This window comes from Coregonus clupeaformis, unplaced genomic scaffold, assembly GCF_020615455.1.
Source record: "Coregonus clupeaformis isolate EN_2021a unplaced genomic scaffold, ASM2061545v1 scaf0154, whole genome shotgun sequence".
Classification (NCBI taxonomy): domain Eukaryota; kingdom Metazoa; phylum Chordata; class Actinopteri; order Salmoniformes; family Salmonidae; genus Coregonus; species Coregonus clupeaformis.
In genome coordinates this window covers 555124-582198 of record NW_025533609.1, presented here as the reverse complement: position 1 = coordinate 582198, position 27075 = coordinate 555124, and the positions used below count along the sequence as shown (strand labels likewise).

The 27075-nt window shown below is 45.0% G+C and overlaps 30 non-coding genes across 30 annotated transcripts; all 30 read left to right on the top strand.

The window, feature by feature from the left end:
* The first annotated feature begins 3431 nt into the window (after positions 1 to 3431).
* trnar-ccu lies at positions 3432 to 3504 on the top strand. The gene has a single exon. It is a non-coding gene; the product is annotated as a tRNA-Arg (tRNA).
* A 210-nt stretch (positions 3505 to 3714) lies between these two features.
* On the top strand, positions 3715 to 3787 carry trnar-ccu. The gene has a single exon. It is a non-coding gene; the product is annotated as a tRNA-Arg (tRNA).
* Positions 3788 to 14397: 10610 nt separating this feature from the next.
* On the top strand, positions 14398 to 14470 carry trnar-ccu. The gene has a single exon. It is a non-coding gene; the product is annotated as a tRNA-Arg (tRNA).
* A 210-nt stretch (positions 14471 to 14680) lies between these two features.
* On the top strand, positions 14681 to 14753 carry trnar-ccu. The gene has a single exon. It is a non-coding gene; the product is annotated as a tRNA-Arg (tRNA).
* Positions 14754 to 15238: 485 nt separating this feature from the next.
* On the top strand, positions 15239 to 15311 carry trnar-ccu. Its single transcript has one exon. It is a non-coding gene; the product is annotated as a tRNA-Arg (tRNA).
* Positions 15312 to 15525: 214 nt separating this feature from the next.
* trnar-ccu lies at positions 15526 to 15598 on the top strand. The gene has a single exon. It is a non-coding gene; the product is annotated as a tRNA-Arg (tRNA).
* Positions 15599 to 16083: 485 nt separating this feature from the next.
* trnar-ucu lies at positions 16084 to 16156 on the top strand. The gene has a single exon. It is a non-coding gene; the product is annotated as a tRNA-Arg (tRNA).
* A 212-nt stretch (positions 16157 to 16368) lies between these two features.
* trnar-ccu lies at positions 16369 to 16441 on the top strand. Its single transcript has one exon. It is a non-coding gene; the product is annotated as a tRNA-Arg (tRNA).
* A 491-nt stretch (positions 16442 to 16932) lies between these two features.
* Positions 16933 to 17005, top strand: trnar-ccu. The gene has a single exon. It is a non-coding gene; the product is annotated as a tRNA-Arg (tRNA).
* A 210-nt stretch (positions 17006 to 17215) lies between these two features.
* Positions 17216 to 17288, top strand: trnar-ccu. Its single transcript has one exon. It is a non-coding gene; the product is annotated as a tRNA-Arg (tRNA).
* A 769-nt stretch (positions 17289 to 18057) lies between these two features.
* Positions 18058 to 18130, top strand: trnar-ccu. Its single transcript has one exon. It is a non-coding gene; the product is annotated as a tRNA-Arg (tRNA).
* A 210-nt stretch (positions 18131 to 18340) lies between these two features.
* trnar-ccu lies at positions 18341 to 18413 on the top strand. Its single transcript has one exon. It is a non-coding gene; the product is annotated as a tRNA-Arg (tRNA).
* Positions 18414 to 18908: 495 nt separating this feature from the next.
* On the top strand, positions 18909 to 18981 carry trnar-ccu. Its single transcript has one exon. It is a non-coding gene; the product is annotated as a tRNA-Arg (tRNA).
* Positions 18982 to 19475: 494 nt separating this feature from the next.
* trnar-ccu lies at positions 19476 to 19548 on the top strand. Its single transcript has one exon. It is a non-coding gene; the product is annotated as a tRNA-Arg (tRNA).
* Positions 19549 to 19758: 210 nt separating this feature from the next.
* trnar-ccu lies at positions 19759 to 19831 on the top strand. The gene has a single exon. It is a non-coding gene; the product is annotated as a tRNA-Arg (tRNA).
* Positions 19832 to 20041: 210 nt separating this feature from the next.
* Positions 20042 to 20123, top strand: trnar-ccu. The gene has a single exon. It is a non-coding gene; the product is annotated as a tRNA-Arg (tRNA).
* A 484-nt stretch (positions 20124 to 20607) lies between these two features.
* Positions 20608 to 20680, top strand: trnar-ccu. The gene has a single exon. It is a non-coding gene; the product is annotated as a tRNA-Arg (tRNA).
* A 210-nt stretch (positions 20681 to 20890) lies between these two features.
* Positions 20891 to 20963, top strand: trnar-ccu. Its single transcript has one exon. It is a non-coding gene; the product is annotated as a tRNA-Arg (tRNA).
* A 1053-nt stretch (positions 20964 to 22016) lies between these two features.
* Positions 22017 to 22089, top strand: trnar-ccu. Its single transcript has one exon. It is a non-coding gene; the product is annotated as a tRNA-Arg (tRNA).
* A 210-nt stretch (positions 22090 to 22299) lies between these two features.
* Positions 22300 to 22372, top strand: trnar-ccu. The gene has a single exon. It is a non-coding gene; the product is annotated as a tRNA-Arg (tRNA).
* Positions 22373 to 22582: 210 nt separating this feature from the next.
* Positions 22583 to 22655, top strand: trnar-ccu. The gene has a single exon. It is a non-coding gene; the product is annotated as a tRNA-Arg (tRNA).
* A 210-nt stretch (positions 22656 to 22865) lies between these two features.
* trnar-ccu lies at positions 22866 to 22938 on the top strand. The gene has a single exon. It is a non-coding gene; the product is annotated as a tRNA-Arg (tRNA).
* A 494-nt stretch (positions 22939 to 23432) lies between these two features.
* On the top strand, positions 23433 to 23505 carry trnar-ccu. Its single transcript has one exon. It is a non-coding gene; the product is annotated as a tRNA-Arg (tRNA).
* A 776-nt stretch (positions 23506 to 24281) lies between these two features.
* On the top strand, positions 24282 to 24354 carry trnar-ccu. Its single transcript has one exon. It is a non-coding gene; the product is annotated as a tRNA-Arg (tRNA).
* Positions 24355 to 24564: 210 nt separating this feature from the next.
* Positions 24565 to 24637, top strand: trnar-ccu. Its single transcript has one exon. It is a non-coding gene; the product is annotated as a tRNA-Arg (tRNA).
* Positions 24638 to 25131: 494 nt separating this feature from the next.
* trnar-ucu lies at positions 25132 to 25204 on the top strand. The gene has a single exon. It is a non-coding gene; the product is annotated as a tRNA-Arg (tRNA).
* A 210-nt stretch (positions 25205 to 25414) lies between these two features.
* trnar-ccu lies at positions 25415 to 25487 on the top strand. Its single transcript has one exon. It is a non-coding gene; the product is annotated as a tRNA-Arg (tRNA).
* Positions 25488 to 25982: 495 nt separating this feature from the next.
* Positions 25983 to 26055, top strand: trnar-ccu. The gene has a single exon. It is a non-coding gene; the product is annotated as a tRNA-Arg (tRNA).
* Positions 26056 to 26265: 210 nt separating this feature from the next.
* trnar-ucu lies at positions 26266 to 26338 on the top strand. Its single transcript has one exon. It is a non-coding gene; the product is annotated as a tRNA-Arg (tRNA).
* A 205-nt stretch (positions 26339 to 26543) lies between these two features.
* trnar-ccu lies at positions 26544 to 26616 on the top strand. Its single transcript has one exon. It is a non-coding gene; the product is annotated as a tRNA-Arg (tRNA).
* Positions 26617 to 27075: the final 459 nt, after the last annotated feature.

Here is a 27075-nt window from a genome sequence, read left to right as displayed (position 1 = left end):
TTTGTTTAAAATAATGATGCAAAACTGTTGGGACAACTGTATTTAGTAGAAAATAATATTTAGGCCTTATGCAAATTTAAACGTGTATAAAGCATTAATTTACACTGAACAAAAACATAAACGCAACATGCAACAATTTCAAAGATTTGACTGAGTTATACAGTTCATATGAGGAAATCAGTCAATTGAAATAAATTCATTAGGCCCTAATCTATGGATTTCACATGACTGGGAATACAGATATGCATCTTTTGGTCACAGATAACTAAAAAAAAAAAAAAAGTAGGGGTGTGTATCAGAAAACCAGTCAGTATCTGGTGTGACCACCAGAGCGACACATCGCATACAGTTGATCAGGCTGTTGATTGTGGCCTGTGGAATGTTGTCCCACTCCTCTTCAATGGCTGTCGAAGTTGCCTGATATTTGCGGGAACTGGAATTTGGTGCATTTTTCCCCATATTCCAACTAGTTCGCTTTAGATCTTTATTAATGTATTGCCACCGGGGCCCACCATTGTAACTGCTAAACTGCTTGCTGTACATTATACTCTGTGATTGAACAAGGATTGGATTGTGGGTTTACTAACGCGTTAGTTCTAGTTCATTGACTAATAATGTTAATATGGCGACAACGATGTTGTCTGTGTAGCGGTTAGCGGTTATGGTATGAAGGTGTGGCTTGGATAGTTTTTTTTGTGTCTGGTCACAGACAGCTGTTGTGTTGTGCACTGAAGTCCACAAGCGAAGAGAAAAGGAGAGCCCTCAGATGCCAGGAGGAATTATACAAAAGGCAAAGGGATCATCATCATCATCCTGTATGTGGCTGCTATGAAAAGTGAACTGTGTGTGCATGTGATCAGGGGTATATTCATTCCACCGATTCTGTTGCAAAATGTTTCTTAAAAGGAAGCAACTGGAACGAAACGGGGACCTACCTGAATTCGTCCAAATGGGCGTGATTACACCCTAGATCAGCTAGATGCAGGCAAGAGTGTGCAATGCGGTATTGAATGCCACTGTCTGTCACCTTGATTACTCCATTTTCTCCCGACCTGTTTGCACCTATGTTGTAAACTTTCATTTGTAGGCTAGGTTGTATCAACCTCCTGATAGGGTATAGGGAAAATTCAAGTATCACGTAGGAGCCTAAACCTATCGATGTTACATTGAACTGGGTGAATGGAATATAAATGACATTCATCCAATATGCTGTTATAGAAATAAGGCCATTAAAACAAAAATACGGTCTAATCTTAATCCAGTGGAGAACAAGGATATGATAGTATACCATGGTAACTCTCAGGAGGGTTTGTCTCCCTGTCATCTGAAGAAAGCCAAACTGATGTTCTTCTACGCTAGATACCCCAGCTCTAACACGCTTAAGACTTATTTCCCTGATGTTAAGGTACTGTATTACACACACACACACACACACACACACACACAGTGCATTCATAAAGTATTCAGACCCCTTGACTTTTTACACATTTTGTTACATTACAGCCTTATTCTAAAATGGATTAAATCGTTTTTCTTCCCCTCATCAATCTACACACAATACCCCATAATGACAAAGCAAAAACAGGTTTTTAGACATTTTTGTTAATTTATTACAAAATAAAACACTGAAATATCACATTTACATAAGTATTCAGACCCTTTACTCAGTACTTTGTTGAAGCACCTTTGGCAGCGATTACAGCCTCAAGTCTTCTTGGGTATGACGCTACAAGCTTGGCACACCTGTATTTGGGGAGCTTCTCCCATTCTTCTCTGCAGATCCTCTCAAGCTCAGGTTGGATGGGGAGCGTCACAGCACAGCTATCTATTTTCAGGTCTCTCCAGAGATGTTAGATCGGGTTCAAGTCCGGGCTCTGGCTGGGTCACTCAAGGACATTCAGAGACTCGTCCCGAAGCCACTCCTCCATTGTCTTGGCTGTGTGCTTAGGGTTGTTGTCCTGTTGGAAGGTGAACCTTCGCCCCAAAGAGTTCAATCTTGGTTTTATCAGACCAGAGAATCTTGTTTCTCACGGTCTGAGAGTTCTTTAGGTGCCTTTTGGCAAACTCCAAGCGGGCTGTCATGTGCCTTTTACTGAGGAGTGGCTTCCGTCTGGCCACTGTACCATAAAGGCCTGATTGGGGGAGTGCTGCAGAGATGGTTGTCCTTCTGGAAGGTTCTCCCATCTCCACAGAGGAACTCTGGAGCTCTGTCAGAGTGACCATCGAGTTCTTGTTCACCTCCCTGACCAAGGCCCTTCTCCCCCGATTGCTCAGTTTGGCCGGGCTGTCAGCTCTAGGAAGAGTCTTGGTGGTTCCAAACTTCTTCCATTTAAGAATGATGGAGGCCACTGTGTTCTTGGGAATCTTCAATGCTGCAGAAATGTTTTGGTACCCTTCCCCAGATCTGTGCCTCGACACAATCCTGTCTTGTAGCTCTACGGACAATTCCTTCGACCTCATGGCTTGGTTTTTGCTCTGACATGCACTGTCAACTGTGGGACCTTATATAGACACGTGTGTGCCTTTCCAAATCATGTCCAATCAATTTAATTGACCACAGGTGGAATCTTCAGGTATTTATTTTTAATATATTTGCAAACATTTCCAAAAACCTGTTTTCGCTTTGTCATTATGGGGTATTGTGTGTAGATTGATGAGGTAAAATTGTTATTTAATCCATTTTAGAAAAAGGCTGTAACATAACAAAATGTAGAAAAAGGGTTCGAAACCAACCTCTGCTATCCGGTTGATGTTTAGCAATGAGGTGCAAACAGGGATGAAAAAGCCTAATTTAATGAGCTAATCTCAGTCCCTTCAATTTAGTATTTTTTTTACTGTTTCTGTCAATACGTATATTTCTAACTAATTAACCTGTGCCCCAATGACCTAATGGATAAGGCACTGGCCTCCTAAGCCAGAGATTGTGGGTTCAAGTCCCATCTGGGATGTCAGACAGCAGAGTGGCGCAGCGGAAGCGTGCTGGGCCCATAACCCAGAGGTCGATGGATCGAAACCATCCTCTGCTATCAATTTGGTTTTAGCTATGAAGTGCAAACAGGGATGAAAATACTAATTTCATGAGCTCGTGTCAGTCCCTTCAACTTAGTATTTTTTTCACTGGTTCTGTCAATTCGTATAGTTCTAACTAATTAACCTGTGCCCCAGTGGCCTAATGGATAAGGCACTGGCCTTCTAAACTAGAGATTGTGGGTTCAAGTCCAATCTGGGGTGTCAGACAGCAGAGCGGCGCAGCGGAAGCGTGCTGGGCCCATAACCCAGAGGTCGATGGATCGAAGCTATCCAGTTGTTTTCAGCTATGAAGTGCAAACAGGGATGAAAATACTAATTTCATGAGCTGGTGTCAGTCCCTTCAACTTAGTATTTTTTTCACTGGTTCTGTCAATTCGTATATTTCTAACTAATTAACCTGTGCCCCAGTGGCCTAATGGATAAGGCACTGGCCTCCTAAGCCAAAGATTGTGGGTTCAAGTCCCATCTGGGGTGTCAGACAGCAGAGTGGCGCAGCGAAAGCGTGCTGGGCCAATAACCCAGAGGTCGATGGATCGAAACCATCCTCTGCTATCAATTTGGTTTTAGCTATGAAGTAAAAACAGGGATGAAAATACTAATTTCATGAGCTGGTGTCAGTCCCTTCAACTTAGTATTTTTTTCACTGGTTCTGTCAATTCGTATAGTTCTAACTAATTAACCTGTGCCCCAGTGGCCTAATGGATAAGGCACTGGCCTCCTAAGCCAGAGATTGTGGGTTCAATTCCCATCTTGGGTGTCCGACAGCAGAGTGGCGCAGCGGAAGCGTGCTGGGCCCATAACCCAGAGGTCGATGGATCGAAACCATCCTCTGCTATTGTGACAGGTTAAAGGACATATTCATAGCCTGTTATACACTAAAAAGTATTAGTAAGTTCATGGTATGTAAGGATCTTAAAATATCTAAGGTTAAAAAGAGAATGCATCCAGTACTAGTTCATAGAGATTGATAAAATGCATAAATGTGTTTAAAATCCGTCAAGAGTCAAAGGGTTAATATTGTAAGAGGAATGTGTAAATGTTATATTGACTACTTTATTTTGTGGTGCCTAATTTAAGGGTAAAAGTGTTCATCTGTGATCTACTAAATGCTCTTAATCTATGAGCCTGAGATCGATTGCTCTGGTCTCCACCCAACTTCCTGGGGAAATCGCGGTCTTTTTCTCATTACACTAAATTTGTCAGTGAGGAAACATAACTGCGTCACGTTCGTGATTATTTCTTCCCTTTTTCAGGTACGTTATTGATATGAAACGAGTTAATTTGAATGTAATAACTTGCTAACCTGTGAAGAGAGTTTAAGGTATGTGTTAGTAACATCTTGAGGAAGTTAGAGTTAAGTTGAAGAGAGTTATTAGGTGCGTGTGTGACTGTAATCTGCTTGGTTGCAGCGATAGCTTCGTACTGAGAGTAGCTGCCATTTTATGCTAATTGTGAATGAACATGTGCGTTGTTAATAATATATTTGGGGTTATTTGTATAATGTGTTTCGAATACTTTGTTGACATGGTTGATAAATGTAGTTATGGGTTACTGAGCTAAAGCTACTTTGTGTTTGACAGTTATATTGAAACATTTGTATATGTTTTAGTGAATTACAGTTTATGCTGTTGTGACTTGAATAAGCTTTGTACCCTACAAATCTCTGGTTCCTGTAGATCTGTTGTTCTGTAAAATGTGGTATTTTTGTAAAATCATTACACTAAATTTGTCAGTGAGGAAACATAACTGCGTCACGTTCGTGATTATTTCTCCCCTTTTTCAGGGTGTAACATTTTGGAGGCTCCGCTGAGATTGCTGCTCAGATGTCCGGCTTCCACATCCTGGTCGCTGAATTCTGAGCCAGCTAAATCCCTACATAACAACCCAGGCCGGCTGCAGTGAGGAAAGTGTTGCTGTTCGAGGGGAGCTGGAAGTTGGTGGTTAAGTACGTGTCAACTGAGGCCGTTGAGAGACCATCAGAGACAGTAAGGACCATCTAATTCAGAGTCAACTCCTGCACAGTAAAGGTTCCTCCTGTCCTGTCAACATGACAACCGCCTTGGAAGAACTACAGGAAGAGGTAGTAGGAGAATTGCACACCCTGACTAAAGACAAGTTACTAGACGTATGTGATTTCCTTGACATATCAGGCGAACAGAGAAGAGATGTTCAAGACAAATCCCGCATATCACTGATGACTCACATTATGATGTTCCTTGAAAGAGAGGAAGTTGCAGAGTTAGAAGATGGCGGCATGTCGGAATTATTGTTACTTAAAGACAAAATGACAGAGATGATCAGTGGCATAGATAGCAAGACAGGGCAAACTGACCATGATATTGAAACAGCCAGAACACATCACAGAATAGAGGGACTGAGAACTGTAACCCCACAACAAGGGGTGGGAACTGAGCAGAGTACTGCAGACCAAGCCAGTGATTCTCTGCGCCAGCCCCAACCCCCTGCCCATCTTCAGAGGAGCATGCAGCTCTCACCCAGTGCACAGCCCGGCTCATACTGGCGCAAAGAGTTAAAAATTTCTGGTCAGATAGGTGAACCGGGCCAGAAAGATAAACTGACTTTTTCCAGCCTTGCCCATCAGATTGAGAATGGACTTAACAGAGGCTATCCTGAGGTAGAAATAGTAGACGCAGTAATCAGGGCTATTTCTCCAGGCTCACAGCTACGCAGCTACTTGGAAGGTAAACCCCAGCTAACTCTTCCCACACTTAGATGCATCCTGCGTTCCCACTTCCAAGAGAAGAGTGCAACAGAGCTTTACAAACAGCTAGCTTCAGAAGCACAGCATAGCAAGGAGACCCCTCAAAGCTTCCTGATGCGCGTCTTAGATTTGAGGCAGAAAGTACTATTTGCGTCCCAGGAGTCAGAATCAGGGCTTAAGTATGACCCTGCCCTAGTCCAGCGCATGTGTTTACACACAGTCCTTACAGGTCTCCAGAGTGACAGTATCAGGATAGACATGCAGCCTCTCCTGCTTGATAGCGAAACATCAGATGAGGTTTTGCTAGAGAAGCTTAACATTGCTTGTGCTAATGAGTTAGAAAGACGAAACAAAAAGCGTTTTAATGCCCCACAGCCTGCTACAACTGTAAGTGTAGTCCAGTTAGAAGATACGCCATCTGCAAAGTGTCCTGTGAAGGAAGCCAAAGCTAAGATACCCGCAGAACTGTTAACAGAGTTAGCTGAACTTAAGACAGGTGTAGCTTCCCTAAAAGGTCTCAGTGCAGAGATTGCTCAGATTAAGGAGACATTACAGCAGCCTATGTTTCAGTCATCGCCTTATGCCCATGCCCCACTTCCAGTTAGGAGGCCAGATAGGGAACCCCAGCCACCTGTTTCCCAGCAGCAGTATTACAGCAACTACAGTCAGCCCCAAGCACCTGACCCTGCGCAGTATCAATATGCACCTAACCTGTATACCAACCGCTCTGCTCAAGCTCCAAGGAGGTGTTTTGTCTGCCAGCAGGCCAGAACAGATGCACGCTGCACACACTGCTTCCGATGTGGGAGTGGAGAACATTTTCAAGCTGGATGTAAAATCCGGGGAGTCAGACCATCCAAAGAGGCCCCTTTAAACGGGGAAGGGTTACCGCTGAGGGACAAGTGTTAACCGTAGCTACCAAAAAGTCCCAGAAATGTGCAAATTGTGCCAGAGAAGATTCATTTGAGAACCTGAAACAATGTTCATCATGTAAAGAGACACTGTACTGTTCCAAAGGATGTCAAAACCAACATTGGACTAAACATAAGGAAAAATGCACTCACCTGAAAATGGACTCTACCTGTGAAAAGCTTTCCTGTACAGAAGAAAATGCCCACTCTTTACCATCCCTAGCTCAAGGTTGCCACCCCCCATAAGGTCACCTCGCTAGTCGGTAGACAGTGCCTTGTTGAGTGTCACCTGAATCGCCACCACCTCCAAGCTCTATGGGACACAGGCTCTCAGGTATCGGTCATTGATGAACGATGGAAAGCGGAATCTCTCCCAAACACAAGGCTGAGGGATGTTTCAGAAATTCTGGACTCACCTGATGATCTAAGATTGACGGCAGCAAATGGGACTGAAATGCCGTACCTGGGATGGATTGAAACAACTTTTCGGCTTGCCTCTGAAACTGACCAAACGAAGGAACTGATCATCCCAGTGCTGGTAATGAAAGGCTGTCACCTATCTCATCCCATCATAGGTTTCAATGTTATTGAGCACATCCTGACAAGGACCGAAAAGACTAAACGGTACAGTACAGTGAAAAAAGCTTTCCCAAGCCTCAAAAGAAATAAGGTGAGGGCTTTTATACAGGCTGTTAGCGCAGAACAGACAGATGAATACGCAGTGAAGACCAAGAAAGAGAAGGTTGCTGTACCAAAACACAGTAGCATTCAGATTGAGTGCCGGGTAGCTTCCCAGCCTTTCAAAGATGACATGACAATGCTTTTCCAGCCAGACCTGAACCCGCAGTGGCCAGATGAACTTGAGTTCTTTGACACACTAGTCAGAGTTAAGAAAGGTGTTTTCCAGTTGTCATGCTTGATGTCTCTAACCCCACTGACCACGACATTGCCCTGCTAGGACGCACCATAATCGGTACAGTACAAACCATTATGACTGTGTTACCTGCCCAAGTCTTTGAAAAAGCTGTCACCCCAGCCACAGTGAATCACACTAGTGTTCAAACTCCATGTACTGCTACTGAACAGTGGGATCCACCAGTAGGTTTAAGTCACCTAACCGAAGAACAGAGAGGTTGTTAGGAAAATGCTTAGAGAAGAGTGTCACTCCTTCTCCAGATCAGACAATGACATTGGCTGCATTGAACGATTGAAAATGACTATTTCTCTAAAGGACTCTGAACCAGTCAAGCGCACATACATGTCAGTGCCCAGGCCACTGTATCAGGAGATGAAGGGTTACCTTCATGACCTCATAGCCCAGGGTTGGGTTAGGAAGTCAAACTCTTCATATTCTTCACCTGTCGTGTGCGTTAGGAAGAAGGGACGGGACCCTCCGGTTGTGTATAGATTACAGAGACCTGAACAGAAAGACACATCCCGACCGCCAGCCCATCCCTCGGGTCCAGGACATCATGGACAGTTTAGGTGGTAATTCCTGGTTCTCCCTTTTAGATCAGGGAAAAGCATATCACCAAGGGTTCATCTCTGAAGAAAGCAGATCACTGACAGCATTTGTGACCCCATGGGGACTCTATGAGTGGATACGTATGCCATTCGGCCTCATGAACGCTCCTGCAGCTTTTCAGCGTTGTATGGAGGAATGTTTGGAAGGGCTCCGGGACAACATCTGCATTCCTTATCTGGACGACACGCTAGTTTTCAGTAAAACTTTCGACAGCCATGTGAATGATGTGCAAAAGGTTTTGCAGCGTCTCAGAGAGTATGGCATCAAACTCAAGCCAAGTAAGTGTGATCTCTTTAAACCCCAGGTCCGTTATTTGGGCAGAATAGTGTCTGCAGACGGCAGCAAAGTTGACCCAGCCGATTTTGAAGCAGTAAGAGCATTGAAAGAGATCAGACCACAGACTGTGGGCCAGCTCAGAAAAATGCTTGGTTTACTCACTTACTACAGACAGTACATCAAAGACTTTTCTAGGAGGGCCAGCTGTCTGTATGACCTCCTGAAAGCAGATTCAGAGAAATTACCTGACCACCCACGGAAAGCAAAAACAAAGAAAGTAAGTCATGTGGTGCCCTCAAACAAGCCAATCCTGTGGACTGACCAGCATCAACAGGCACTTGAACAGCTGATTGAGTGTCTGCTTCACCCACCAGTCTTAGGTTTCCCTGACTTCACTCAGCCATTTGTTGTACACACTGATGCGTCACACCAAGGCTTGGGAGCAGTTCTTTATCAAGAGCAAGATGGGAAGCTTAGGGTCATTGCTTATGGCTCTCGAACCTTAACAGCAGCTGAGAAGAACTATCACTACCACTCTGGCAAGCTAGAATTTCTAGCTCTAAAATGGGCAATCACTGATAAGTTCCATGATTATTTGTACTATGCTCCGACCTTCACTGTATACAGTGATAACAACCCGCTGAGCTACATTCTGTCTACTGCAAAACTGAACGCAACCACTTCCAGGTGGGTTGCAGAATTGGCTGATTTCCACTTTACAATAAAGTACAGGCCAGGCAGAGAGAACGGTGATGCAGATGCTTTGTCAAGGATGCCACTGGATGTAGAGTCACTGATGAGAGAATGTTCTGAGGAGCTTCCACCAGACACCATTGCCGCCACTATACAAGCAGTAGAGGTACAGAAAGAGCCTTTTGTGCCTTGGTCAATTTCAGCTGCATCTATGTCAGTATCAGCTGAAGGTGAGACAACTACAGCAACAATCAGCTCGATCCCAAAAGAGGGGATAAGAGAGGCACAAGAGTCTGATCCGGTCATCCGTCCTGTGCTCGATTTCAAGCTGTCTGGTTCCAAACCGCCAGTTAAAGAGCAAAAGGAATTCAGTCCAAAGACAAAATGCCTATTCAGAGAATGGGACAAATTGACAATCGACAGTGATGGTATTCTTTACAGAATCACTACAGCCCGCAAGCAGTTAGTTCTACCAGAGCAGTACAAAGGTAAAGTGATGGAAGAGTTGCACAATAACATGGGACACCAAGGTACTGACCGCACTGTATCACTAGTACGTGACCGCTTCTTCTGGCCTTATATGCAATCTGACATTGAGCACTATGTGACTAAAACTTGTAGCTGTGTCAAGCAGAAAAAGCCAGGCCATGAAACAAGAGCTCCTCTGACAAACATTGTGACAACACAGCCATTTGAACTGGTATGTATAGATTTCCTCCATCTCGACAGATGCAAAGGGGGATATGAGTACATCCTCGTGATTGTTGATCATTTTACACGTTACACTCAAGCCTACGCCACCACATCAAAGTCAGGAAAAACTGCTGCAAATCTCATCTTCAATGACTTTGCCCTGAAGTTTGGGTTCCCCTCCGCATCCACCATGACCAAGGGGGAGAATTCGAAAATCAGTTGTTCCATCAGTTAAAGAAACTCAGTGGCATGGCGGGGTCCAGAACAACACCCTATCACCCGATGGGGAACGGTCAAGTGGAACGAATGAACAGAACATTGTTGCAAATGCTAAAGACACTAACTGAGACACAAAAGTCAAACTGGAAGGAGTCTCTAAACAAACTGGTTTATGCCTATAACTGCACCCGTTGCGAAGTGACTGGCTATTCACCATTTTATCTTCTGTTTGGGAGATCACCCAGGCTTCCAGTTGATATGTTCTTTGGATTGTGCACAGAGGCAGGTTCCAGTAACCAGCGAGACTACGTGGAGAACTGGAAACGAGGAATGGAAGAAGCATACGCCATTGCAAAAGAAAATGCTCAGAAAGCTGCTGAAAGAAGTAAGAAGTACTATGACACTAAAGTTAGGAGTTCAGTGCTACAGCCTGGCGAGCGAGTTCTGATTAAAAACCTGACACCAAGAGGAGGACCAGGCAAACTCCGTAACTATTGGGAAGATCAAATTCACACAGTAGTGAGACAAATGGGTTCAGACCTGCCGATTTATGAGTTGAGACCAGAAAAGGGTAGGGGACGCTCCAGGGTCCTGCACAGAAACCTGCTCATGTCCTGTGACTACTTACCTTTTGAGAGACAACCAGAAATGACTAAAGATGACAAAAAGTAAGAAAAAGAGACATCAGCCTGGATCACAGCCTCTAGATTCTGATGAAGACAGCGGGGATGAATATGACCTTCATCATGAGCCGCTACAGGTCCCCACATTTCCTACAGTGCCTGAGAGGTATGCTGAACCAGCGAGAGAGTCGGAAAACAGGCCCCCACCAGTGAAACAAACAGTTGCGGTGCCAGTTCCTGATATGCTACCAGCACAGCCGCTTGTTGAAAATCAGCTGGAGGAGAAAACAACAGTTAAAGAACTGCCTGCTGAGGAGATGAACTTGCCTGCTGAAAATGTGCTGGATGATCGTCCACTAAGTGCCTTTCCTTCATTAACTGCTGCTGCTGAACCGGAGGAACCAGCTTACCAGCTGCCACAAAGAGAGAGACACCCTCCAAGACGTATCACCTATGATCAGCTTGGTATCCCTTCCTGCTACAGTATCCAGCCACAGCCACAGTTGTTCCCTGTCTACCCTGCACCAGGACTGGTTCCATGGCTGCCATCACTACAGCGATATTACCTTCAGCCACCCTACATGTATGGACTTCAGCAAACTTGAGGCCACAGACAGAGTTGACATGTTTGACCATGGACTACTGACTGATTTCACAGACTTTCACAAGACAATTAGCAGACTATGCATATAGATCATTAAAACTGATGGACTGTTGACAATAGTATGAGAAAAGACTGCTTATGGACTGTTTATACAGCTGGTCAACAGATATGGACTGTGAATATAATTTCTTGGTTCTATTTGAACTGTGAACTTTGACCTCTGCTCAAGGACTAGCTTACAGAAGAGGATTTTCTACGTCCAGTGCTTATAGACTGTTTAAGAAGATAATGTTGGTAATGTTGGGACAACATTTATTTTGTCGGGGAGAGTGTGACAGGTTAAAGGACATATTCATAGCCTGTTATACACTAAAAAGTATTAGTAAGTTCATGGTATGTAAGGATCTTAAAATATCTAAGGTTAAAAAGAGAATGCATCCAGTACTAGTTCATAGAGATTGATAAAATGCATAAATGTGTTTAAAATCCGTCAAGAGTCAAAGGGTTAATATTGTAAGAGGAATGTGTAAATGTTATATTGACTACTTTATTTTGTGGTGCCTAATTTAAGGGTAAAAGTGTTCATCTGTGATCTACTAAATGCTCTTAATCTATGAGCCTGAGATCGATTGCTCTGGTCTCCACCCAACTTCCTGGGGAAATCGCGGTCTTTTTCTCATTACACTAAATTTGTCAGTGAGGAAACATAACTGCGTCACGTTCGTGATTATTTCTTCCCTTTTTCAGGTACGTTATTGATATGAAACGAGTTAATTTGAATGTAATAACTTGCTAACCTGTGAAGAGAGTTTAAGGTATGTGTTAGTAACATCTTGAGGAAGTTAGAGTTAAGTTGAAGAGAGTTATTAGGTGCGTGTGTGACTGTAATCTGCTTGGTTGCAGCGATAGCTTCGTACTGAGAGTAGCTGCCATTTTATGCTAATTGTGAATGAACATGTGCGTTGTTAATAATATATTTGGGGTTATTTGTATAATGTGTTTCGAATACTTTGTTGACATGGTTGATAAATGTAGTTATGGGTTACTGAGCTAAAGCTACTTTGTGTTTGACAGTTATATTGAAACATTTGTATATGTTTTAGTGAATTACAGTTTATGCTGTTGTGACTTGAATAAGCTTTGTACCCTACAAATCTCTGGTTCCTGTAGATCTGTTGTTCTGTAAAATGTGGTATTTTTGTAAAATCATTACACTAAATTTGTCAGTGAGGAAACATAACTGCGTCACGTTCGTGATTATTTCTCCCCTTTTTCAGGGGTGTAACACTATCCAGTTGTTTTCAGCTATGAAGTGCAAACAGGGATGAAAAATACTAATTTCATGAGCTGATCTCAGTCCCTTCAACTCATAATTTTTTTCACTGTTTCTGTCAATACGTATAGTTCTAACTAATTAACCTGTGCCCCAATGACCTAATGGATAAGGCACTGGCTTCATAAGCCAGAGATTGTGGGTTCAAGTCCCATCTGGGGTGTCTGACAGCAGAGTGGCGCAGCGGAAGTGTGCTGGGCCCATAACCCAGAGGTCGATGGATCGAAACCATCCTCTGCTATCCAGTTGTTTTCAGCTATGAAGTGCAAACAGGGATGAAAATACTAATTTCATGAGCTGGTGTCAGTCCCTTCAACTTAGTATTTTTTTCACTGGTTCTGTCAATTCGTATAGTTCTAACTAATTAACCTGTGCCCCAGTGGCCTAATGGATAAGGCACTGGCCTTCTAAACTAGAGATTGTGGGTTCAAGTCCAATCTGGGGTGTCAGACAGCAGAGCGGCGCAGCGGAAGCGTGCTGGGCCCATAACCCAGAGGTCGATGGATCGAAGCTATCCAGTTGTTTTCAGCTATGAAGTGCAAACAGGGATGAAAAATACTAATTTCATGAGCTGATCTCAGTCCCTTCAACTCTTAATTTTTTTCAATGTTTCTGTCAATACGTATAGTTCTAACTAATTAACCTGTGCCCCAATGACCTAATGGATAAGGCACTGGCCTCCTAAGCCAGAGATTGTGGGTTCAAGTCCCATCTGGGGTGTCAGACAGCAGAGTGGCGCAGCGGAAGCGTGCTGGGCCCATAACCCAGAGGTCGATGGATCGAAACCATCCTCTGCTATCAATTTGGTTTTAGCTATGAAGTGCAAACAGGGATGAAAATACTAATTTCATGAGCTGGTGTCAGTCCCTTCAACTTAGTATTTTTTTCACTGGTTCTGTCAATTCGTATAGTTCTAACTAATTAACCTGTGCCCCAGTGGCCTAATGGATAAGGCACTGGCCTTCTAAACTAGAGATTGTGGGTTCAAGTCCAATCTGGGGTGTCAGACAGCAGAGCGGCGCAGCGGAAGCGTGCTGGGCCCATAACCCAGAGGTCGATGGATCGAAACCATCCTCTGCTATCCAGTTGTTTTCAGCTATGAAGTGCAAACAGGGATGAAAAATACTAATTAATGAGCTGATCTCAGTCCCTTCAACTCATAATTTTTTTCACTGTTTCTGTCAATACGTATAGTTCTAACTAAATAACCTGTGCCCCAATGACCTAATGGATAAGGCACTGGCCTTCTAAACTAGAGATTGTGGGTTCAAGTCCAATCTGGGGTGTCAGACAGCAGCGCGGCGCAGCGGAAGTGTGCTGGGCCCATAACCCAGAGGTCGATGGATCGAAGCTATCCAGTTGTTTTCAGCTATGAAGCGCAAACAGGGATGAAAAATACTAATTTCATGAGCTGATCTCAGTCCCTTCAACTCATAATTTTTTTCACTGTTTCTGTCAATACGTATAGTTCTAACTAATTAACCTGTGCCCCAATGACCTAATGGATAAGGCACTGGCTTCATAAGCCAGAGATTGTGGGTTCAAGTCCCATCTGGGGTGTCTGACAGCAGAGTGGCGCAGCGGAAGCGTGCTGGGCCCATAACCCAGAGGTCGATGGATCGAAGCTATCCAGTTGTTTTCAGCTATGAAGTGCAAACAGGGATGAAAATACTAATTTCATGAGCTGGTGTCAGTCCCTTCAACTTAGTATTTTTTTCACTGGTTCTGTCAATTCGTATATTTCTAACTAATTAACCTGTGCCCCTGTGCCCCAGTGGCCTAATGGATAAGGCACTGGCCTCCTAAGCCAAAGATTGTGGGTTCAAGTCCCATCTGGGGTGTCAGACAGCAGAGTGGCGCAGCGGAAGCGTGCTGGGCCCATAACCCAGAGGTCGATGGATCGAAACCATCCTCTGCTATCAATTTGGTTTTAGCTATGAAGTGCAAACAGGGATGAAAATACTAATTTCATGAGCTGGTGTCAGTCCCTTCAACTTAGTATTTTTTTCACTGGTTCTGTCAATTCGTATAGTTCTAACTAATTAACCTGTGCCCCAGTGGCCTAATGGATAAGGCACTGGCCTCCTAAGCCAGAGATTGTGGGTTCAAGTCCCATCTTGGGTTGTCTGACAGCAGAGTGGCGCAGCGGAAGCGTGCTGGGCCCATAACCCAGAGGTCGATGGATCGAAGCTATCCAGTTGTTTTCAGCTATGAAGTGCAAACAGGGATGAAAAATACTAATTTCATGAGCTGATCTCAGTCCCTTCAACTTTAATTTTTTTTCACTGTTTCTGTCAATACGTATAGTTCTAACTAATTAACCTGTGCCCCAATGACCTAATGGATAAGGCACTGGCCTCCTAAGCCAGAGATTGTGGGTTCAAGTCCCATCTGGGGTGTCTGACAGAAGAGTGGCGCAGCTGAAGCGTGCTGGGCCCATAACCCAGAGGTCGATGGATCGAAACCATCCTCTGCTATCCAGTTGTTTTCAGCTATGAAGTGCAAACAGGGATGAAAATACTAATTTCATGAGCTGGTGTCAGTCCCTTCAACTTAGTATTTTTTTCACTGGTTCTGTCAAGTCGTATATTTCTAACTAATTAACCTGTGCCCCAGTGGCCTAATGGATAAGGCACTGGCCTCCTAAGCCAGAGATTGTGGGTTCAAGTCCCATCTGTGGTGTCCGACAGCAGAGTGAGTGGTGCAGTGGAAGCGTGCTGGGCCCATAACCCAGAGGTCGATGGATTGAAACCATCCTCTGCTATTAATTTGTTTTTAGCTATGAAGTGCAAACAGGGATGAAAATACTAATTTCATGAGCTGGTGTCAGTCCCTTCAACTTAGTATTTTTTTCACTGGTTCTGTCAATTCGTATATTTCTAACTAATTAACCTGTGCCCCAGTGGCCTAATGGATAAGGCACTGGCCTCCTAAGCCAGAGATTGTGGGTTCAATTCCCATCTTGGGTGTCCGACAGCAGAGTGGCGCAGCGGAAGCGTGCTGGGCCCATAACCCAGAGGTCGATGGATCGAAGCTATCCAGTTGTTTTCAGCTATGAAGTGCAAACAGGGATGAAAAATACTAATTTCATGAGCTGATCTCAGTCCCTTCAACTCATAATTTTTTTTCACTGTTTCTGTCAATACGTATAGTTCTAACTAATTAACCTGTGCCCCAATGACCTAATGGATAAGGCACTGGCTTCATAAGCCAGAGATTGTGGGTTCAAGTCCCATCTGGGGTGTCTGACAGCAGAGTGGCGCAGCGGAAGCGTGCTGGGCCCATAACCCAGAGGTCGATGGATTGAAACCATCCTCTGCTATCCAGTTGTTTTTAGCTATGAAGTGCAAACAGGGATGAAAATACTAATTTCATGAGCTGGTCTCAGTCCCTTCAAGTTAGTATTTTTTTCACTGGTTCTGTCAATTCGTATATTTCTAACTAATTAACCTGTGCCCCAGTGGCCTAATGGATAAGGCACTGGCCTTCTAAGCCAGAGATTGTGGGTTCAAGTCCCATCTGGGGTGTCCGACAGCAGAGTGGCGCAGCGGAAGCGTGCTGGGCCCATAACCCAGAGGTCGATGGATCGAAACCATCCTCTGCTATCAATTTGGTTTTTAGCTATGAAGTGCAAACAGGGATGAAAATAGCTAATTTCATGAGCTGGTGTCAGTCCCTTCAACTTAGTATTTTTTTCACTGGTTCTGTCAATTCGTATAGTTCTAACAAATTAACCTGTGCCCCAGTGGCCTAATGGATAAGGCACTGGCCTCCTAAGCCAGAGATTGTGGGTTCAAGTCCCATCTGGGGTGTCCGACAGCAGAGCGGCGCAGCGGAACCGTGCTGGGCCCTAACCCAGAGGTCGATGGATCGAAACCACTTGCTATCCAGTTGTTTTTCAGCTATGAAGTGCAAACAGGGATGAAAAAGCCTAATTTCATGAGCTGATCTCAGTCCCTTCAACTTATATTTTTTTCACTGTTTCTGTCAATACGTATAGTTCTAACTAATTAACCTGTGCCCCAATGACCTAATGGATAAGGCACTGGCCTCCAAAGCCAGAGATTGTGGGTTCAAGTCCCATCTGGGGTGTCAGACAGCAGAGTGGCGCAGCGGAAGCGTGCTGTGCCCATAACCCAGAGGTCGATGGATTGAAACCATCCTCTGCTATCAATTTGGTTTTAGCTATGAAGTGCAAACAGGGATGAAAAATACTAATTTCATGAGCTGGTGTCAGTCCCTTCAACTTAGTATTTTTTTCACTGGTTCTGTCAATTCGTATAGTTCTAACTAATTAACCTGTGCCCCAGTGGCCTAATGGATAAGGCACTGGCCTCCTAAGCCAGAGATTGTGGGTTCAAGTCCCATCTGTGGTGTCAGACAGCAGAGTGGCGCAGTGGAAGCGTGCTGGGCCCATAACCCAGAGGTCGATGGATCGAAACCATCCTCTGCTATCAATTTGGTTTTAGCTATGAAGTGCAAACAGGGATGAAAATACTAATTTCATGAGCTGGTGTCAGTCCCTTCAACTTAGTATTTTTTTCACTGGTTCTGTCAATTCGTATAGTTCTAACTAATTAACCTGTGCCCCAGTGGCCTAATGGATAAGGCACTGGCCTCCTAAGCCAGAGATTGTGGGTTCAAGTCCCATCTGTGGGTGTCCGACAGCAGAGCGGCGCAGCGGAAGCGTGCTGGGCCCCTAACCCAGAGGTCGATGGATCGAAGCTATCCAGTTGTTTTCAGCTATGAAGTGCAAACAGGGATGAAAAATACTAATTTCATGAGCTGATCTCAGTCCCTTCAACTCTTAATTTTTTTCACTGTTTCTGTCAATACGTATAGTTCTAACTAATTAACCTGTGCCCCAATGACCTAATGGATAAGGCACTGGCCTCCAAAGCCAGAGATTGTGGGTTCAAGTCCCATCTGGGGTGTCAGACAGCAGAGTGGCGCAGCGGAAGCGTGCTGGGCCCATAACCCAGAGGTCGATGGATCGAAACCATCCTCTGCTATCAATTTGGTTTTAGCTATGAAGTGCAAACAGGGATAAAAATACTAATTTCATGAGCTGGTGTCAGTCCCTTCAACTTAGTATTTTTTTCACTGGTTCTGTCAATTCGTATTGTTCTAACTAATTAACCTGTGCCCCAATGACCTAATGGATAAGGCACTGGCCTCCTAAGCCAGAGATTGTGGGTTCAAGTCCCATCTGGGGTGTCAGACAGCAGAGTGGCGCAGCGGAAGCGTGCTGGGCCCATAACCCAGAGGTCGATGGATCGAAACCATCCTCTGCTATCAATTTGGTTTTAGCTATGAAGTGCAAACAGGGATGAAAAAGCCTAATTTAATGAGCTAATCTCAGTCCCTTCAACTTAGTATTTTTTTCACTGGTTCTGTCAATTCGTATATTTCTAACTAATTAACCTGTGCCCCAGTGGCCTAATGGATAAGGCACTGGCCTCCTAAGCCAGAGATTGTGGGTTCAAGTCCCATCTGGGGTGTCAGACAGCAGAGTGGCGCAGCGGAAGCGTGCTGGGCCCATAACCCAGAGGTCGATGGATCGAAACCATCCTCTGCTATCAATTTGGTTTTAGCTATGAAGTGCAAACAGGGATGAAAATACTAATTTCATGAGCTGGTGTCAGTCCCTTCAACTTAGTATTTTTTTCACTGGTTCTGTCAATTCGTATAGTTCTAACTAATTAACCTGTGCCCCAGTGGCCTAATGGATAAGGCACTGGCCTCCTAAGCCAGAGATTGTGGGTTCAAGTCCCATCTGGGGTGTCTGACAGCAGAGTGGCGCAGCGGAAGCGTGCTGGGCCCATAACCCAGAGGTCGATGGATCGAAACCATCCTCTGCTATCCAGTTGTTTTTAGCTATGAAGTGCAAACAGGGATGAAAAATCCTAATTTCATGAGCTAATCTCAGTCCCTTCAACTTAGTATTTTTTTTCACTGTTTCTGTCAATACGTATAGTTCTAACTAATTAACCTGTGCCCCAATGACCTAATGGATAAGGCACTGGCTTCATAAGCCAGAGATTGTGGGTTCAAGTCCCATCTGGGGTGTCTGACAGCAGAGTGGCGCAGCGGAAGCGTGCTGGGCCCATAACCCAGAGGTCGATGGATCGAAACCATCCTCTGCTATCCAGTTGTTTTCAGCTATGAAGTGCAAACAGGGATGAAAATACTAATTTCATGAGCTGGTGTCAGTCCCTTCAACTTAGTATTTTTTTCACTGGTTCTGTCAATTCGTATATTTCTAACTAATTAACCTGTGCCCCAGTGGCCTAATGGATAAGGCACTGGCCTCCTAAGCCAGAGATTGTGGGTTCAAGTCCCATCTGGGGTGTCAGACAGCAGAGTGGCGCAGCGGAAGCGTGCTGGGCCCATAACCCAGAGGTCGATGGATCGAAACCATCCTCTGCTATCCAGTTGTTTTCAGCTATGAAGTGCAAACAGGGATGAAAAATACTAATTTCATGAGCTGATCTCAGTCCCTTCATCTCATAATTTTTTTTACTGTTTCTGTCAATACGTATAGTTCTAACTAATTAACCTGTGCCCCAATGACCTAATGGATAAGGCACTGGCTTCATAAGCCAGAGATTGTGGGTTCAAGTCCCATCTGGGGTGTCCGACAGCAGAGTGGCGCAGCGGAAGCGTGCTGGGCCCATAACCCAGAGGTCGATGGATCGAAACCATCCTCTGCTATCCAGTTGTTTTTAGCTATGAAGTGCAAACAGGGATGAAAATACTAATTTCATGAGCTGGTCTCAGTCCCTTCAACTTAGTATTTTTTTCACTGGTTCTGTCAATTCGTATAGTTCTAACTAATTAACCTGTGCCCCAGTGGCCTAATGGATAAGGCACTGGCCTCCTAAGCCAGAGATTGTGGGTTCAAGTCCCATCTGGGGTGTCAGACAGCAGAGTGGCGCAGCGGAAGCGTGCTGGGCCCATAACCCAGAGGTCGATGGATCGAAACCATCCTCTGCTATCAATTTGGTTTTAGCTATGAAGTGCAAACAGGGATGAAAATACTAATTTCATGAGCTGGTGTCAGTCCCTTCAACTTAGTATTTTTTTCACTGGTTCTGTCAATTCGTATATTTCTAACTAATTACCCTGTTCCCCAGTGGCCTAATGGATAAGGCACTGGCCTCCTAAGCCAAAGATTGTGGGTTCAAGTCCCATCTGGGGTGTCAGACAGCAGAGTGGCGCAGCGGAAGCGTGCTGGGCCCATAACCCAGAGGTCGATGGATCGAAACCATCCTCTGCTATCAATTTGGTTTTAGCTATGAAGTGCAAACAGGGATGAAAATACTAATTTCATGAGCTGGTGTCAGTCCCTTCAACTTAGTATTTTTTTCACTGGTTCTGTCAATTCGTATAGTTCTAACTAATTAACCTGTGCCCCAGTGGCCTAATGGATAAGGCACTGGCCTCCTAAGCCAGAGATTGTGGGTTCAATTCCCATCTGGGTGTCCGACAGCAGAGTGGCGCAGCGGAAGCGTGCTGGGCCCATAACCCAGAGGTCGATGGATCGAAACCATCCTCTGCTATCCAGTTGTTTTCAGCTATGAAGTGCAAACAGGGATGAAAAATACTAATTTAATGAGCTAATCTCAGTCCCTTCAACTTAGTATTTTTTTCACTGTTTCTGTCAATACGTATAGTTCTAACTAATTAACCTGTGCCCCAATGACCTAATGGATAAGGCACTGGCTTCATAAGCCAGAGATTGTGGGTTCAAGTCCCATCTGGGGTGTCTGACAGCAGAGTGGCGCAGCGGAAGCGTGCTGGGCCCATAACCCAGAGGTCGATGGATCGAAACCATCCTCTGCTATCAAGTTGTTTTCAGCTATGAAGTGCAAACAGGGATGAAAATACTAATTTCATGAGCTGGTGTCAGTCCCTTCAACTTAGTATTTTTTTCACTGGTTCTGTCAATTCGTATATTTCTAAATAATTAACCTGTGCCCCAGTGGCCTAATGGATAAGGCACTGGCCTCCTAAGCCAGAGATTGTGGGTTCAAGTCCCATCTGGGGTGTCCGACAGCAGAGTGGCGCAGCGGAAGCGTGCTGGGCCCATAACCCAGAGGTCGATGGATCGAAACCATCCTCTGCTATCAATTTGGTTTTAGCTATGAAGTGCAAACAGGGATGAAAATACTAATTTCATGAGCTGGTGTCAGTCCCTTCAACTTAGTATTTTTTTCACTGGTTCTGTCAATTCGTATAGTTCTAACTAATTAACCTGTGCCCCAGTGGCCTAATGGATAAGGCACTGGCCTCCTAAGCCAGAGATTGTGGGTTCAAGTCCAATCTGGGGTGTCAGACAGCAGAGCGGCGCAGCGGAAGCGTGCTGGGCCCCATAACCCAGAGGTCGATGGATCGAAACCATCCTCTGCTATCCAGTTGTTTTTAGCTATGAAGTGCAAACAGGGATGAAAAAGACTAATTTCATGAGCTAATCTCAGTCCCTTCAACTTATATTTTTTTCACTGTTTCTGTCAATACGTATAGTTCTAACTAATTAACCTGTGCCCCAATGACCTAATGGATAAGGCACTGGCTTCATAAGCCAGAGATTGTGGGTTCAAGTCCCATCTGGGGTGTCAGACAGCAGAGTGGCGCAGCGGAAGCGTGCTGGGCCCATAACCCAGAGGTCGATGGATCGAAACCATCCTCTGCTATCAATTTGGTTTTAGCTATGAAGTGCAAACAGGGATAAAAATACTAATTTCATGAGCTGGTGTCAGTCCCTTCAACTTAGTATTTTTTTCACTGGTTCTGTCAATTCGTATTGTTCTAACTAATTAACCTGAGCCCCAATGACCTAATGGATAAGGCACTGGCCTCCTAAGCCAGAGATTGTGGGTTCAATTCCCATCTGGGGTGTCAGACAGCAGGGTGGCGCAGCGGAAGCGTGCTGGGCCCATAACCCAGAGGTCGATGGATCGAAACCATCCTCTGCTATCAAGTTGTTTTAGCTATGAAGTGCAAACAGGGATGAAAATACTAATTTCATGAGCTGGTCTCAGTCCCTTCAACTTAGTATTTTTTTCACTGGTTCTGTCAAGTCGTATATTTCTAACTAATTAACCTGTGCCCCAGTGGCCTAATGGATAAGGCACTGGCCTTCTAAGCCAGAGATTGTGGGTTCAAGTCCCATCTTTGGTGTCAGACAGCAGAGCGGTGCAGCGGAAGCGTGCTGGGCCCTAACCCAGAGGTCGATGGATCGAAACCTGCTATCCAGTTGTTTTTCAGCTATGAAGTGCAAACAGGGATGAAAAAGCCTAATTTCATGAGCTGATCTCAGTCCCTTCAACTTAGTTTTTTTTCACTGTTTCTGTCAATACGTATAGTTCTAACTAATTAACCTGTGCCCCAGTGGCCTAATGGATAAGGCACTGGCCTCCTAAGCCAGAGATTGTGGGTTCAAGTCCCATCTGGGGTGTCAGACAGCAGAGTGGCGCAGCAGAAGCGTGCTGGGCCCATAACACAGAGGTCGATGGATTGAAACCATCCTCTGCTATCAATTTGGTTTTAGCTATGAAGTGCAAACAGGGATGAAAATACTAATTTCATGAGCTGGTGTCAGTCCCTTCAACTTAGTATTTTTTTCACTGGTTCTGTCAATTCGTATAGTTCTAACTAATTAACCTGTGCCCCAGTGGCCTAATGGATAAGGCACTGGCCTCCTAAGCCAGAGATTGTGGGTTCAAGTCCCATCTGGGGTGTCAGACAGCAGAGTGGCGCAGCGGAAGCGTGCTGGGCCCATAACCCAGAGGTCGATGGATCGAAACCATCCTCTGCTATCAATTTGTTTTTAGCTATGAAGTGCAAACAGGGATGAAAATACTAATTTCATGAGCTGGTCTCAGTCCCTTCAACTTAGTATTTTTTTCACTGGTTCTGTCAATTCGTATATTTCTAACTAATTAACCTGTGCCCCAGTGGCCTAATGGATAAGGCACTGGCCTCCTAAGCCAGAGATTGTGGGTTCAAGTCCCATCTGGGGTGTCAGACAGCAGAGTGGCGCAGCGGAAGCGTGCTGGGCCCATAACCCAGAGGTCGATGGATCGAAACCATCCTCTGCTATCAATTTGGTTTTAGCTATGAAGTGCAAACAGGGATGAAAATACTAATTTCATGAGCTGGTGTCAGTCCCTTCAACTTAGTATTTTTTTCACTGGTTCTGTCAATTCGTATAGTTCTCTCTAATTAACCTGTGCCCCAGTGGCCTAATGGATAAGGCACTGGCCTCCTAAGCCAGAGATTGTGGGTTCAATTCCCATCTTGGGTGTCTGACAGCAGAGTGGCGCAGCGGAAGCGTGCTGGGCCCATAACCCAGAGGTCGATGGATCGAAACCATCCTCTGCTATCCAGTTGTTTTCAGCTATGAAGTGCAAACAGGGATGAAAAAGACTAATTTAATGAGCTGATCTCAGTCCCTTCAACTTAGTGATTTTTTCACTGGTTCTGTCAATATGTATAGTTCTAACTAATTAACCTGTGCCCCAGTGACCTAATGGATAAGGCACTGGCTTCATAAGCCAGAGATTGTGGGTTCAAGTCCCATCTGGGGTGTCTGACAGCAGAGTGGCGCAGCGGAAGTGTGCTGGGCCCATAACCCAGAGGTCGATGGATCGAAACCATCCTCTGCTATCCAGTTGTTTTCAGCTATGAAGTGCAAACAGGGATGAAAATACTAATTTCATGAGCTGGTGTCAGTCCCTTCAACTTAGTATTTTTTTCACTGGTTCTGTCAATTCGTATATTTCTAACTAATTAACCTGTGCCCCAGTGGCCTAATGGATAAGGCACTGGCCTCCTAAGCCAGAGATTGTGGGTTCAAGTCCCATCTGGGGTGTCAGACAGCAGAGTGGCGCAGCGGAAGCGTGCTGGGCCCATAACCCAGAGGTCGATGGATCGAAACCATCCTCTGCTATCCAGTTGTTTTTCAGCTATGAAGTGCAAACAGGGATGAAAAATACTAATTTCATGAGCTGGTCTCAGTCCCTTCAACTTATATTTTTTTCACTGTTTCTGTCAATACGTATAGTTCTAACTAATTAACCTGTGCCCCAGTGGCCTAATGGATAAGGCACTGGCTTCATAAGCCAGAGATTGTGGGTTCAAGTCCCATCTGGGGTGTCTGACAGCAGAGTGGCGCAGCGGAAGTGTGTTGGGCCCATAACCCAGAGGTCGATGGATTGAAACCATCCTCTGCTATCCAGTTGTTTTCAGCTATGAAGTGCAAACAGGGATAAAAATACTAATTTCATGAGCTGGTGTCAGTCCCTTCAACTTAGTATTTTTTTCACTGGTTCTGTCAATTCGTATTGTTCTAACTAATTAACCTGTGCCCCAATGACCTAATGGATAAGGCACTGGCCTCCTAAGCCAGAGATTGTGGGTTCAAGTCCCATCTGGGGTGTCAGACAGCAGAGTGGCGCAGCGGAAGCGTGCTGGGCCCATAACCCAGAGGTCGATGGATCGAAACCATCCTCTGCTATCAATTTGGTTTAACTATGAAGTGCAAACAGGGATGAAAATACTAATTTCATGAGCTGGTGTCAGTCCCTTCAACTTAGTATTTTTTTCACTGGTTCTGTCAATTCGTATATTTCTAACTAATTAACCTGTGCCCCAGTGGCCTAATGGATAAGGCACTGGCCTCCTAAGCCAGAGATTGTGGGTTCAAGTCCCATCTGGGGTGTCAGACAGCAGAGTGGCGCAGCGGAAGCGTGCTGGGCCCATAACCCAGAGGTCGATGGATCGAAACCATCCTCTGCTATCAATTTGGTTTTAGCTATGAAGTGCAAACAGGGATGAAAATACTAATTTCATGAGCTGGTGTCAGTCCCTTCAACTTAGTATTTTTTTCACTGGTTCTGTCAATTCGTATAGTTCTAACTAATTAACCTGTGCCCCAGTGGCCTAATGGATAAGGCACTGGCCTCCTAAGCCAGAGATTGTGGGTTCAATTCCCATCTTGGGTGTCTGACAGCAGAGTGGCGCAGCGGAAGCGTGCTGGGCCCATAACCCAGAGGTCGATGGATCGAAACCATCCTCTGCTATCCAGTTGTTTTCAGCTATGAAGTGCAAACAGGGATGAAAAATACTAATTTCATGAGCTGATCTCAGTCCCTTCAACTCATAATTTTTTTCACTGTTTCTGTCAATACGTATAGTTCTAACTAATTAACCTGTGCCCCAATGACCTAATGGATAAGGCACTGGCTTCATAAGCCAGAGATTGTGGGTTCAAGTCCCATCTGGGGTGTCCGACAGCAGAGTGGCGCAGCGGAAGCGTGCTGGGCCCATAACCCAGAGGTCGATGGATTGAAACCATCCTCTGCTATCCAGTTGTTTTCAGCTATGAAGTGCAAACAGGGATGAAAATACTAATTTCATGAGCTGGTGTCAGTCTCTTCAACTTAGTATTTTTTTCACTGGTTCTGTCAATTAGTATATTTCTAACTAATTAACCTGTGCCCCAGTGGCCTAATGGATAAGGCACTGGCCTTCTATGCCAGAGATTGTGGGTTCAAGTCCCATCTGGGGTGTCAGACAGCAGAGTGGCGCAGCGGAAGCGTGCTGGGCCCATAACCCAGAGGTCGATGGATCAAGATCATCCTCTGCTATCAATTTGGTTTTAGCTATGAAGTGCAAACAGGGATGAAAATACTAATTTCATGAGCTGGTGTCAGTCCCTTCAACTTAGTATTTTTTTCACTGGTTCTGTCAATTCGTATAGTTCTAACTAATTAACCTGTGCCCCAGTGGCCTAATGGATAAGGCACTGGCCTCCTAAGCCAGAGATTGTGGGTTCAAGTCCCATCTGGGGTGTCCGACAGCAGAGTGAGCGCAGCGGAAGCGTGCTGGGCCCATAACCCAGAGGTCGATGGATCGAAACCATCCTCTGCTATCCAGTTGTTTTTCAGCTATGAAGTGCAAACAGGGATGAAAAAGCCTAATTTAATGAGCTAATCTCAGTCCCTTCAACTTAGTATTTTTTTCACTGTTTCTGTCAATACGTATAGTTCTAACTAATTAACCTGTGCCCCAATGACCTAATGGATAAGGCACTGGCCTCCTAAGCCAGAGATTGTGGGTTCAAGTCCCATCTGGGGTGTCAGACAGCAGAGTGGCGCAGCGGAAGCGTGCTGGGCCCATAACCCAGAGGTCGATGGATCGAAACCATCCTCTGCTATCAATTTGGTTTAACTATGAAGTGCAAACAGGGATGAAAATACTAATTTCATGAGCTGGTGTCAGTCCCTTCAACTTAGTATTTTTTTCACTGGTTCTGTCAATTCGTATATTTCTAACTAATTAACCTGTGCCCCAGTGGCCTAATGGATAAGGCACTGGCCTCCTAAGCCAGAGATTGTGGGTTCAAGTCCCATCTGGGGTGTCAGACAGCAGAGTGGCGCAGCGGAAGCGTGCTGGGCCCATAACCCAGAGGTCGATGGATCGAAACCATCCTCTGCTATCAAGTTGTTTTCAGCTATGAAGTGCAAACAGGGATGAAAATACTAATTTCATGAGCTGGTGTCAGTCCCTTCAACTTAGTATTTTTTTCACTGGTTCTGTCAATTCGTATATTTCTAACTAATTAACCTGTGCCCCAGTGGCCTAATGGATAAGGCACTGGCCTTCTAAGCCAGAGATTGTGGGTTCAAGTCCCATCTGGGGTGTCAGACAGCAGAGTGGCGCAGCGGAAGCGTGCTGGGCCCATAACCCAGAGGTCGATGGATCGAAACCATCCTCTGATTTGTTTTAGCTATGAAGTGCAAACAGGGATGAAAATAGCCTAATTTCATGAGCTGGTGTCAGTCCCTTCAACTTAGTATTTTTTTCACTGGTTCTGTCAATTCGTATAGTTCTAACTAATTAACCTGTGCCCCAGTGGCCTAATGGATAAGGCACTGGCCTCCTAAGCCAGAGATTGTGGGTTCAAGTCCCATCTGGGGTGTCAGACAGCAGAGTGGCGCAGCGGAAGCGTGCTGGGCCCATAACCCAGAGGTCGATGGATCGAAACCATCCTCTGCTATCCAGTTGTTTTTAGCTATGAAGTGCAAACAGGGATGAAAAAGCCTAATTTAATGAGCTAATCTCAGTCCCTTCAACTTAGTATTTTTTTCACTGTTTCTGTCAATACGTATAGTTCTAACTAATTAACCTGTGCCCCAATGACCTAATGGATAAGGCACTGGCATCATAAGCCAGAGATTGTGGGTTCAAGTCCCGTCTGGGGTGTCTGACAGCAGAGTGGCGCAGCGGAAGCGTGCTGGGCCCATAACCCAGAGGTCGATGGATCGAAACCATCCTCTGCTATCAAGTTGTTTTCAGCTATGAAGTGCAAACAGGGATGAAAAATACTAATTTCATGAGCTGGTGTCAGTCCCTTCAACTTAGTATTTTTTTCACTGGT